We start from the raw sequence: 13,719 nt of genomic DNA, 5'->3' as shown, positions 1-13,719 counted from the left end.
GAGGTTAAGAATATGGGCTGTATGCTTGCTTGGTTTCTAAGTAAGCTTTGTGAGGCATTTGGTCAGCTTCTTTAGGGAGGAATTCGCCAGGTTAAGTACCTGATCAGGAAACACTTGGGGAACAATGCATCTTGGAATGCTCCAATCCACATAAGAAGTCTTCCTGGAGACATGCAAGATACCATGTGGACAATGGCTTCGGCCTATAAAGACTGAGTCATGCAGGGGCATGTGACTTGCCCAGGTGACTCCAGAACTCCATCTTGGAGCTGGACTTTGCATAGGAGGGAGGAGGGGGGTCTCCACCCACAAGAGAGAGTCTATTTAAACCCGTGGGAGACCCCTCCATTTGGTCTTCAGCTGGCTAAGGAAGGAGCCTCTCCACCCCCCCCTCCCTCCCCAGGATACTTGAAGGGAACTGGAACAAACGACAGTAACTACAGGGGGTGTGAGTGATTGCTGGACCCAGGCTAAAGGGAGATTAGCCTGTAAAAGGGAGCATTCTGGAACTGGTGAGGAACTTATCTGTATTTAGTTTGATTAGACATAGATTTGCGCATTTTATTTTATTTTACTTGGTGACTTACTTTGTTCTGTCTGTTACTACTTGGAATCACTTAAATCCTACTGTCTGTATTTAATAAAATCACTTTTTATTTAGTAATTTACTCAGAGTATGTATTAATACCTGGGGGAGCAAACAACTGTGCATATCTCTCTCTGTGTTATAGAGGGCGAACAATTTATGAGTTTGCCCAGCATAAGCTTTATGCAGGGTAAAACAGATTTATTTGGGTCACAGAAACCCCCTTGGGAGCTGCCACCCAATGTACCAAGACTATCCCTGTTCCTGTTTTCCCTGCCAGCTCAGGACTCCAGCACCCTGTCTTGCTGAGCCAGACACTCCAGTCTGCTCCAACACAGACCCAGGGTCTGAATCACTTCACAGAAGTGTGCTTGTCTTTAGCACTCAGATGCCCAACTCCCAATGGGGTCTAAACCCAAATAAATCTGTTTTACCCTGCATAAAGCTTATGCAGGGCAAACTCATAAATTGTTCGCCCTCTATAACACTGATAGAGAGAGATGCACAGTTGTTTGCTCCCCCAGGTATTAATACATACTCTAAATACATTGTCATCTAGCTCTACTCTATCATGGGAGAGAGGGATAGCTCAGTGGTTTGAGCATTGGTCTGCTAAACCCAGGGTTGTGAGCTCAATCCTTGAGGGGGCCATTTAGGGAACTGGGGTAAAAATCTGTCTAGGGATTGGTCCTGCTGTGAGGGGGTTGAACTAAATGACCTCCTGAGGTCCTTTCCAACCCTGATATTCTATGATTACTTTATTGGCATGTTTAAAGACACAATTTTCCTAATCAGAAATCGTACTCATTAGACTGTTTTTTAATATTCTATTTTGTTGTTGTCATTTCAACCAGTTTGTAAATTCTCAGACCAACCCTAGAGCCTTTTTTAAAAGAAAGATGAATAACATTGTCTATCTGCCAATTATCCAGCTTTAATGAGAGATTGTATGTTTTGCTAGCTGCTTAGCCAGTCCGTACTTATGCTCCTTCAGAACTCTTGAAGACTAATGTAAAGAAATCCATTTAACTTTTCACCAATATTCCTCAATTGCGCTCTCTAACTGATTCTTTCACAGGTTTACTGCTTCTAATACATTTGGTGTTTTTTTTTAAATACCTTTTAGCTATTTGCTCTTTAAAATCTATTTTAGCTCTCCTGTAATTTAAGGGTCCAAATTTTGATCTGTTACACTGGTGTAAATTCAGAGTAACTCCACTGGCTTAAGTGAAGTTACTTGTCATTCACACTGATGTAAGTGGGAGAAAAATTTGGCCCAGAATCTTTATCTTGTATTTTAAAATTGAAACACGAACCAGATTTTCACTGAAATGTTACCATAGTAAGAACAACAGAGGTCGTATGCTCCCCAGAAAACAAGTTAATCCAAACTCTCCTTCACTGTGGCCAAACATTTCCCCCCCTCGCCCACAGGACAAGTGGGGGCATAGAGTGGGAAAGGGGAGGAGCTCAAAAGGGCATTGGTGTGCCAACTATCCATGGGGATTTGGGCCTCTAGACTGGTGGATCCTGCCCTGTTTCATGGAGGTTCTCCACCTCTGAGCTCTCTCCTAATATCTCCAATCCATTAGAGCATGACAGGACCATGTATAATGCCTTTGGCTAGTGGCCTCTAGCTGCAGACTTGCCATAGCCTGGAGTAGAACCATTTCCTTTGTTACATATTGTCACTAACTTTTCCCCTGACACCTGGCCCTACCAATATTTTCCATATGACCCATGTGTTTTGTGGAAGGTGAAAGGGTGGATAGGCATAAGAGCAAACATCCTGCTTAATCACTTATTCACTTCTGTCCACGTGGCCTGACTAAAGGTTTTTCACACTGTTTGCTCTCCTCAAAGCACAATGTAAGGTTTGAGGGAGAACATATGTCTGCTTTTGATTAATGAGGAAGGTGGTGCAAACAGAGTTCTATTTCTAAACTGAGTCTAGTGCGTAAATAAATTTGTATTTAGGCTCCAAAGCATCTTTTGATCTTTTCTCCTAGATCAGAGATTCCCAAACCGGAGAGTGGACCTGCCTGGGGTGTGTGTGTGCAGAATGTATTGGTGGGGGGGGGGGCATACTGTGTGCACTTTACCCACAGCAATGAATAACTAGCAAAGCTGATTCCTCCAGACATATCAGGTCCTCAGATGGCACTGTGCATTTGACTCTAGATGGCACTGTGCATTTTGATGGATTTTTGTTCAGCTTGCATAGCATTACACAAAGTTGTTGCCATCTGTACATTAATCTGTTTGCCTCAATGTGGTGTGCACATTTAATTGTAAGCATCGATTGCAATCAGTTTTGCTTTTGCTCTTATTACAGTGGATTGTTGGCTCTGTTTTGAATCAGTGCCTTACTGTTTTTAATAGTTAGTGAGAGTTGCATATTGATTTTTTTTTTGATGGTATATGCACTTGTGTGGTGTCGGGGGGGGGGGGGGGGGGAGAGACATAAACTATGACATACATAGAGAAGGGGGAGTGAACAAATAAGTTTGAGAACCACTGCCCTAGATCACTTATTGGTCTTTGAATCATAAAATCTCACTAGAAACATTTTCCTGTACAGTTTATGCATTATTATTGATTCAGTTGTTTATCAAAAGATCTTCCAAGGATGATAAATGTTGTAATTTTTTTATATTTATTGTATTGTAAAGATGTGTGACAGTTGCAGGTAGTGGTTTAAAGTAGATCAACATACAGAGACAGCTCACCAGTTCTTGTGGCTTTCATCACAAGCCTCAGTGTCATCTGGTTATGCAATATTGCATCCTCTTGTGGTGATTGGATGCTGCAGCCTGGTAATTGTGGAACCACAGTATTGCCTGTCCTAAGTACAACGATATTATGGTTACCCCATATACTGGAGTGGTAAATGCAGAGCTTTTAATGGTATCCACTATATCTTTTCAAAGGAAAGGGGGCAGTCAAGCACTAATGCTGTGGTGAGAGCAGGCATTTGACTAAGATTGCAGTGCACTACTATGATTGTGCCAGACACTTAATGAGCTTATTTTATTGTAATGTGTTCTTTCCCTGTGTGGTATTAAAGAAATAGCGCTGCTTGCTAAAATGACTGACTTTAAGAGCCCTTCATTGTGGAAGGGGGCTCTTTCATGACTCATGAGAACTTGGAACATGCTGGGTAACACCATTTCAGATGTCCACCCTTTTAACTTTTTTTTAATTGTTAGCTAGTGGTACAATTGCCTATTTCCATGAAACTAATAGTGGCTATGAAGTAAAGTTGGATAGCCCTTCCCAATAGCCGGAGCCAAGATAATTCTAGGCAAGGTACTCCTGAACCTCTGCGCCTTTGTTATGCCTCTACTGCTTTTGACTGTGTAAATATGCTGGAATTCGAAGAGGTTGGCAGTAGTCCAAAAAAGCTATTTTACACACTGAATATTATGAATTACCCAGTATATTTATATCATCTACTCTCCATAGTATTGACTGCTTACTGAGTTTACTAATTACTTCTAGGGTCAAAGGTGGTGGTTTCCATCACTCACTAGAAATGTCTGAAGATGGAATTAAAAACCCTACTGCCTTACATCCTGTTCATTGCAAGTTTTATATTTTCTTTAAACAACCTTAGGAGAAATCCTCACTCCTCCCTGGCCAGCCCCTTTATACTGGGGGAAAGGGTCAGCGGGATGTAAAGGGGCTCTGAAGGCCCTGGATCCACATGGGGGAGGATTTCCCAGGTGCAGAAATGGAAGAAGATGGCTGTCAATCTGCTTTCCAAGCCCCTCTTGTCAAGCTGCAGTGTACAGGGTGTGCTGGGCAGGGCAAGGTGTGGGGGGGTCATGTTGTGATGTAGAGATTCTGAGCAGCTCTGCAGCCCTCAAGGCTGTCTAAATTATGCCAGCATATAGAGGTGCCTAGGATTGGGAGTGTGCAAAGTGATTTAAAGCCATCCTAATCCTGGCCCTGAAGGGCCACAAGTTCTGTGCTGCACTTGTTCGGGTCTGTCTAAATGCAAAGAAAAAAAAATAAGAGTGACCTCTTAACTCGAGCTAGCCCATGTTAAATGGCAGTGAAGATATGGGAACTCTGGTTGACAGCATGAATTAAATCTATAGGGTAGCTGGGGTTTAACTCTGACTGCTAGTCAGAGTTAAAAGTAGAACTGCGTGTCTTTACTACTATTTTTAAACCAAGTTAGTTAACCCAAGGTTGGAACACACCTTTTATTTGCAGGGTTGACATACCTTAAAAGGTGGAGCATGGAGTCTCACCCCATATGTTTAACAGCTACTTTCATTTGAGTGTATCCGAAAGCACTTACACAAGTCAACTGTTGCACCAGTACCTAGAGGGCCCAACTGTTGAACCCGCTACGTAAATGAACTCTTACAGGAGAAGTCCCATTAGAAGTCCATCAAGCGGCTAGGACTCAAACCACACAGGGCTTTAAAGAATTGCATCCAGAAGAAAATAAGCCATCTATACTGCCTACCCTCTATCAATCTGGCTTAGAGGTGATAAAAGCATTGGTGATTTAGTCATCTGGATCAAAAAGAAACTGTTTCAATCTTTGCACCTAGAGCCAGGAGGGGGGAGTCCTTCTGGTCACCGCAATCACTTGGATTCTGTGTATCTGAGCTAGTCCTATCCTATATTAATGCACCTTCGTGCTCTCTTGTCTCATTTGCTTTGATTCTTTCCCAAGACCTTTGCCACTGATGATTTGTCCCGTAGCAAATGTGTCTTGTTCGTATAAAACGCCTACAGTCATGTTAAACAAATGTAAATAACTTCAGGACAGAAACAAGTCATATGATTCATTATCATAAGAGATAATATTGCTCAGAGGAGATTTTCATTTTTTTTTATGGGAGGTAGAAGACTATCAGTGTATCAGAAAATAATTTACTTTTTCTTGACTTGACCATGCTCTAATCTAGAGTGAAATCTAGAGGGGTCAAAATCTCAGACAGCCCCATTTTATATAACAGGTGGGCTATAAGAGAGATGGTTATCAATTATATTGAAAATACACAGAAACCCATGCTTTCCTCTAATCCGATGGCACACCAGACTATCCCTGCATATCCAACTCATTCTTAGTAAACTGGAGTATTGTCACCCTAAGTATGAAGCAAAGTAGGAGAAAATATATTTAGACAGGAAATGCAGTTTCTGTTTATAATGGAAAGGAAGTTCTGACTTTTGTGAAGTGGATTCTGGCTTCAGGGATTTGTGGAAATAATTGATTAATAGCAATAAAGGTTTCTCCTTCCACCAATGTCCACGTGCATAGCACTATATAATGGAGGACCTTCTATTTTTACTGCCCTTCCCTTACATCTTCTGTAGTCATTCACACTCTTTCAAAGAGGATAAAGCAATACCATTCAGAGTTAGTCCTTTAGACTTTGTATTTTTCATTTACATCTGTGCAAAGTGCAACACAGTAGAGAATTAATAGTAGCACCTTGCTCTTATATAGCAGCTTTTTCATCCGTAGGTCTCAAAGCATTTTACAAAGAAGTCTGTATCATCATTATCCCCATTTTATAGATGGGGGGGGGGGGAACTGAGGCATAGAGAGGTCAAGTGGCTGGCCTGCTGAGTGACCTTGAGAAAGTGGCAAAGCCAGGAATAGAACCAGATTTCCTGGGTCCTGGTCCAATGTTCTATCTGTTAGGACATTCTGCCTCCCAAAGTCTGTATTTCAGGGAAGGAAGGCAGGAGGGTCAAATAGCTGAAGTACAGGACTAGATGTTGAAACCTAGGAGCTTTGATTCAGTCAATATTCTAGCCTTTAGATTTAATTTTCCACTCTGTTGCACCAGTTTTACACTGGTACAGTTCCACTGCACTACTGTAAAAATAGTGTAATAGTGTGAGTCAGGCTCTTCTTGTGTGTCCTTGAACAAGTCATGTACACTAACTATGCCTTAGAGTGTGTCTACATTTCAAGCTGGAGGTGTAATTTTCAGCTCAAGGAGACAGACCTGTACTAGCTCTGATTTGAGATAATGCAGTAAAAATAGATGTCTCACAGAGGATCATATTTGGACGGGGCTAGTCCCTCCCGCTACTTATGTAATCACAGCCACTTCTATTTATACTATGCTAGCTCAAATAGAACTAAAGTGGGTATGTTGCCTCTAACTGGAAATTACACTTCCAGCTCAACATGTAGGCGTTCCCTTAGTTTCCTCATCTGTAAAATGGGGATAAATACTTTGCAAGATTTGGGGCTACATTCTTTAGCATTTGTAAAACTTGTTAAGTTCCTTGGATGGAAGGTGCAACGAGTGCAAATTGTTATCAAATGCAGGTTTTGAACAGCACTACGGCATATTCAGGCACTTGTTTAACATACAAGAACTAAACTGGGTGCTATATAAAGTCCCAGGATAAACTGATTCATTATGCACATTCCTCAAATGTCAGAAGATGTTTTAAAAATTTCTTTGCACAAACCTGCGTCACTGTATGTTATTTCAGACATTGCCTAAGGTAGGAAAACAGAACTGAATGTAGCAAAGAAAGGGGAAGGAGGATAACTTTGGCATCCCAATTGTTCCAGATTGCATTTACTTTTCAAAGGTTTTCTGGGGGAGAGCTGTCTAGGATTGCCACCTGTCAGGAAAATTGTAGGACAATTCTGATTTTTAAAAAATGTCCTTTGGCTTGATCTCTGTTATTTAAAACACACAAAACAGAAATATGGTATCCATGCTACCTTGAAAGGGATAGGTAGGATGACAGTATTTGGTCATTTTAATGGATTTACAGAGGATATTGTAAAATAATTACTAGGATTATAAAAAAATCAAAGAAATTGCATATTAGAGAACAGAAGCCTTATTTGAGGCCCTTGGCAGATTCAGCTCTCTAGTTGTTTAAGAGGGTTATCAACCCTCCAGGATTGTCCTGGAGTCTCCAGGAATTAAAGATTAATATTTAATTAAAGATTATGTCATGTGATGACACCTCCAGGAATACGTCCAACCAAAATTGGCAATCCTGCTTTTTTACCCTGATTGTAGAGATCAATTGTCCTCCATATTATTTTTCCAAAAGTGAGAAACCTACCTTTTCAAAACCTCTCTCAATTCCAGCCTCTTCCTATAGTATCTCTCCTTGCTCTCTCTCCACATTGAAAATTCAGCTGCATTGGTGGAGCTTGGGCCTGAGCAGCCTCCAAACTAAAGACCAAATGCTCCCCTGCATTGCCGTTTCTTGCACAGGGACTGGGAAACTCCCACATTCTCATTTGCCATTTCCTTTTCATTCTTCCACTCTGGAGGATGGAGGGGTTGGGGGATCTTGGTCTTCCATTTACCACCTACCACCACGCCAGTCTTTGCGGAGGTGTGGTCTTTCTGCACTGATGCCACCACTTCTGTTGCCTTATGTACCCTGCACCTCCCAAATAGCCTGCTTCTAAACTCGGGGTTCTCAGACTCGGTCTTAGAGTGGACTCCATCTTAATAGAGAGTGTTTCATGGATACCTTTCTCCCATTTGCCATCTCCTTTCCTAGTTGCAATTGCATGGGAAACCTCCTCTGCCACACTGTCATTCAGAGCTACCAAGTTTTGCACCTCTTGAAGCCCTATCAAACATTACTGCAGCTCATCTGAATTCTCCTATGTTCAGCTAAGCTATGAGAAGGCAGCAGGCATTTGCCTTTGGCTGCTCAGAACTGTTGAGGCATCAGGCTTCCTGCTGCTCCCCTGCTGGCTCCCAGGAAGGAGCAGCAGGAGTCAGGAGGTCACCTGGGCATCAACACCACAAGGTGAGGCCTCAGGCTTCCCAGATGGCTCCCAGAACACTGCAGCTGGCTCCCCTCCAGCCCACGGCTCCAGGTACCCCAGAACTCACCCAACCTCAGCGCCTCCATATTTCCCACTCCCCATGCAACCCAACAGACCCAGAGGCTTTCCATTTCCACATATCTCAGCATTTTCTCCACCTCAGTATCTACTCCCCAGCAGCCCCTGGCAACCAGCAAACACCCACCTCATGCCTACCCCGGCTTTGATCCATCCAACACCCCAGTTGCCTCTGAACCCACCCACCCTGCTAACCCCTGCTAGCTACACCTCAGACAATCTGCAGCCTCCATCTACCCCATGCAATCTCCCATGTACCCAGCACACATTTGTACCTTCCAGCCACAGTTGGCAAATTTTTGTGCAGTTCCATGTCCTACCCTTGTGGTATATCTTGACCATAAAGTTGAGGTTTATAACATACAAATTATTATTTAATTTGTATAAAATGTCACACACAGCTCCTCAGAAATTGGCAGCCATGAATCACATGAACAACTTCCCTTCCCATTTGCAAGCAAGTAACATCCTCGTGGGAACTACTACAATGACTTACATAAAAAGTTACTTTAGGAAAGTATTTACTGTATTTTAACTTTTTTCTAAAATACAACCATTTGAAAAAGAGACAATAATATATGACCAGCCAGTTCTGAGACCAGTTTCAGAACTACTGCACTAGAGCATGTTTTGTTACTCTGAGCTTCAAACATTATTTAAACAATAGAGAATGTGATAGCAAATAATTGGTTATTGCATTCTGTTTGTGTTTTACAGCAGATCTTAAGTGCTTAAGGTTCTTTGAGCAATAGTGCTGCTTCTGGTCTAGAAAGATATGAATTTGTTATGTGCAGTGATCTTCATAATGTGTCATCTTTAATTAATTTCCTACATTTTAGAGGAGAAAAGCAGTAATTTTGAAAACACAAAATACTGCAGTGTGTTCCAGTTGCATGAGTAATGTGCAAATGAGTTCTAATCCACTTTCATGAAAAAATAACCAATGGCTTTGACTGCTCTATTTTTAGTCTGAAAATCTGCTGACATCTAATGCATCACAAAAAGTAATCTGTACATGAGTTACACTGGTTAGCTGCTGGCTGGGTAGCTTACAAAATTTCATATTCATACAGTGAAGTTACCAATGAGTGCAATTTGTTGTCTGTCTCTTTCATCAACAGACCTTGGTCCAATAAAAGATATTACCTCACCCACTGTCTCTCTCTGCAAGTTGTTGTTGTTTGATCTTTGAAATTACTAAACTATTTACAGCTAAGAGAATTTTGAAAAACCTACCTGGTTAGAAAGACCTTTTTTTTTTTTTTTTTTAATTTTTTTTATTTTTTTTTTTTAAAGTGGTTTTTATAAAGATGCTATCATGACATAACTCTCACTCATGCCCCTACTGCAAGGCAGGTCAAACTCCAATAGCTCAAAGTTGTTTGGGATTTTTGGACACTCTAAGGCAGTGGTGGCTAGTGCCAGAGGCTCCTTCTCTGCTAATAGGTAGTTGTGAGCTACCAATTGCTATTACTTGACCACCAAGAACTATTCTATCAGTTTTTGTTTGGTTGCCTTCAAAGGCGTTCCCTGCAAAAGCTGTCCCCCAAACTCTTCTCAGTTTCTGGTCTGGATCTCTGTCTCTCCCATAGTGTTCTATAGCACCCATTCCCATTGTTGCTGTTTTTTGACCTACAGGTTCAGAGTAGCTCTTTTGAACTCAGTGGATGGAAGAGTACAGCATATTCACGCCAAACTTACTTTGAGTAAAATGAATTTTTTGAGAATTTACAAGTGTATCTGTAATCAGTTTTCAGAGTAGCAGCCGTGTTAGTCTGTATCCGCAAAAAGAACAGGAGTACTTGTGGCACCTTAGAATTTGTTAGTCTCTAAGGTGCCACAAGTACTCCTGTTCTTTTTGTAATCCGTTTATGCATTAAAATTAATTTAAAAATTGGTCCTTGAAGAAATATGGCACCTTATGTAAGACCTTTTTTTGTACCAAATGATCTCAATAATGAGACTACAGACTTCTTTTTTAAACTTTGCTCACAGTTATCTCAATAAAATCTTGTACATAGGCTACATGTGAAAAAATTAGCTTATAATAAAGTTATTAATGACTGCAAATTGACAGGCCTATACAGCTCACCATACTCTTTACTGGGGCCATTGTAACATCAGAGGTAAGACTATTAATTATCATCCTTCCTCCAGAAATATGTTGCTGTTCCCTTGGTTGTAATGAGTCAATGGTATGAGAGAGACTGGACTTGTGTCAAGATTTCTTATTGGAAAATTACCTGGCCTTATTGGTAAATGACCTATATATAATCTATTATAATCATAATAATTTGTTTAGTTAAACAGGTGACCTACAGGTGAATAGTCCATTAGCACAATAGCAACTTCTGAGGTATCTACTTCCTCCCTCCCCCCTACCCCAGTATCTTTAGAACGGGTCCTATAGATAGATGACATACTTAAAAAAAACAAAAAAAAACCTATACTTTACTTTACAGTTGCAAAGTTGTGTTTAGAAGTTAGGAAATGCCATAATTAAGGTTACCCAGGCAGCCTTAATTCTGCCCCCTTGTGCTTTGTGCATTAAGATGATGGTCTTAAATGACATAATTACATATTTTTCCATATGGGTCATCAGCAGATTTTTAATGCAGGACCTTCAAAACCTCAGCCCAGATCTTTTCCACTTAAGCTAATGGAATAATTGGTAGCCAGAGAAGGTTGTGTTGGATGGCAGTGGGAAACTAGCGGTTGCTGAAGGTGGAAATATTTAATTTGACTGGTGTAAACTCAGAGTTCTTTGAGTGATGGTTCCTATGCGTACTGCCACCAAGTGTACTCCTCCCCTAGTAGTCTCCCATATCCCTTTTCAGCCTGTTCCTAACTCTGTTGATTTTTTTCAGACCTTGCCCTATTCTTTGCTCCCTTTCTGTGTCCCCCATTTTGATCCCCCATCTCCTCTTCTCAGCCCCACATTCCTTTTCCTTCTGTCTCTGCCTGTTGCTTTCACTGAGAAGGTGTGTAAAGTAATATCTTTATTGGACCAACTTCCATTTGTGAGAGACAAGCTTTCCAGCTTATACAGAGCTCTTCTTCAGGAGTTGTTTTCACTGTCATGTTCTCCTCCTATCAGAGTATCTTTCCTGGTTGGAAACCACAGTGACCTCAAGTGGCCAGCACAAGGGATTGCAGCGTTTGGCCAGAGGAGCAGAAGTGTGTGTCCAGTAAAATCTGGACAGCTGGTAGCCCTATTGATTCTATTAGGGAAAGGTTAAAAGGTTCTGCTGACTTCAGGGATATGTGAACAGGGTTCTGGGGAGGAATGAGCTAGCTTGTAGGTTGAGCAGTCCTGAGATAGGAACCCTAGGAGCAGCTGGACAAGAAGGCTGAGCATGGACTTTAACTTTTTGTTGATAAAACTAAACCCCAGAACAGGGTAAGGTTTTGACTCGAGACTATGTGCTGGAAACTTTTTGTTTCGGAGCAAGTTGGAAGAGACACCTACCTACTCACATTATCTCTAGTAATTCCTTTTGCAAAATGTGACCATATGTACTTGCATATGTTTTGTTATTGATATACTTGAAATCTGCAGTGTCTCTCTTAGGGGTTTTTGGTCTGCACTTAAAATTCATAATTTGTGAGTTTGAATTTAACAAAGCAATTACATTTTCTTAATCTTCAGATAAGAGGATTTAAAGGGCCACATTGTGGCTTTAAATTGTGAGCTGCATTGTAGGGAGCATGGAGGGGACACTCTCCAACCAGAGGGTCCAGAGGGGGAGAGTTTGCAGCAGTGGGAACTCTGCCACTCTTCAAAGGGTACAGTATAACTTCTCTCTGCATCCTATAATTTTTAACTCATTTGAGTAGCCTCTTCACATTCCTACTCTAGAGATGTGCTGATGGTGCGGGTTGGAGCAGTGGGACCATTTACTATCTATACCTGTTGGAGTGCTTTCATGCCCCCTGCCTCTCCCCCTTGTGGGTCTGAACATTCAGAGGGCAGGACTATAAAAGGGGGGCATGGCATATGGATTGCTTCAGTTCCTTGTAACTGGGTAGCAGACAGTCTCACAACCTCACTGAGTCAGTGATACTTCCTGTGCTGCCACCTCACTACATTTAGGCTTTAGGTGTTAGGGTGTTTTTTTTCCCCTTATTTGTTTCATTGCTGTAGCTCGAATTTAAAAGCTGGAGGACCTTAAAGTGGATATAAATTGTATTTACATTTATACACACTTTTAGGCTCCTGGTAGTGGGGTAAAGAAGCCTTCTTCTTTAACATTTATATTAGGGGAGTGCCTAAAGGCAGCAGCAACTAGGTGCGGTTCCATTGTGTTAAGCACCATACAAATGTCTTTTGGGCAGGGACTGTCATTTATTATACTTTGCAGTCTAAAAGACAAGACATAACAGGTGGATGAAATAAACAGCCAGGCAAAGATGGGGGTGGGGGACACAGTAACAAATATAATAGGATGTTTCAAAAAATTGGTCGGGGGGATTATTTAACTAATCTCGGTTTTACTAACTTGTCTGTTCTCCAGTAAAGGCTGCAAAATCCAATAAGTCCATACACTTCCAGAACCTTTTCCTGGGCCTGAGAATGGCAGTTGCTTTGCCAGTATTTCCACATTTAAAATTTAGCTTTGTCAAATTGTCTCTTGTTTCAGGAGAGAAACTGTAGGGTGAATATCAGTTTCAGGGTAGTTTTCTTGCTGTTGTCTTCACAAGAACTATTCTTACTTCAATTATCTGTTTAGTTTCCTTTTTAGTTTTAGAGACCCTTAGCCCTGGCTAGTTTGGTTTTTCCCATTGGGACCATTATTATTTTGAATTTGTTAAATAGATAGTTAAATACAAACATTTTAAAAATCTTCCCTTCTGCAAGGTAAATTACAGTAAGATTCCATTTCTGTACTTGCTTTGGTAATGACATTTAACTGCTCTCAAAATATACGTGCTCCAAAAACTACAAGATAATTTGTATTCCATAGCTTTCCTTAAATTTATGCCTGGGTCAAATGTGTTATTTCAGCACTTTCTGAAGAATTCCACTGGAAGTTTCTGAATGACCAAAATGAGCATGCATTTTGCAAGCCACTGTGAGAGAGTGTTTAACCGTCTCATCATTCTTGAGTTACATACAAACGGGTTCACATAGGGCCAACCTGGTATATACATGAATTAGTTCTCTGCTCCTGCCCTTACATGGACAGTGATGATAAAAGCGGAGAAAAGGCCTAGGGAGGTAAGCCATGCAGTGGTTTGCTCTTTATTTTTGACAGTATGT

General features: G+C 41.1%; 1 protein-coding gene across 3 annotated transcripts in view; it reads left to right on the top strand.

Annotated features, from left to right (window-relative positions):
• STXBP5L (syntaxin binding protein 5L) overlaps positions 1–13,719 on the top strand; it is a 392,773-nt gene that overhangs the window by 84,296 nt on the left and 294,758 nt on the right. The gene's annotated exons all lie outside the window — the stretch shown is intronic.

Source organism: Emys orbicularis, chromosome 1, assembly GCF_028017835.1.
Source record: "Emys orbicularis isolate rEmyOrb1 chromosome 1, rEmyOrb1.hap1, whole genome shotgun sequence".
NCBI classification, from domain to species: Eukaryota; Metazoa; Chordata; order Testudines; family Emydidae; genus Emys; species Emys orbicularis.
The sequence above is the reverse complement of the archived record's forward strand: the minus strand, read 5'-3'. Positions and strand labels throughout refer to the sequence as shown.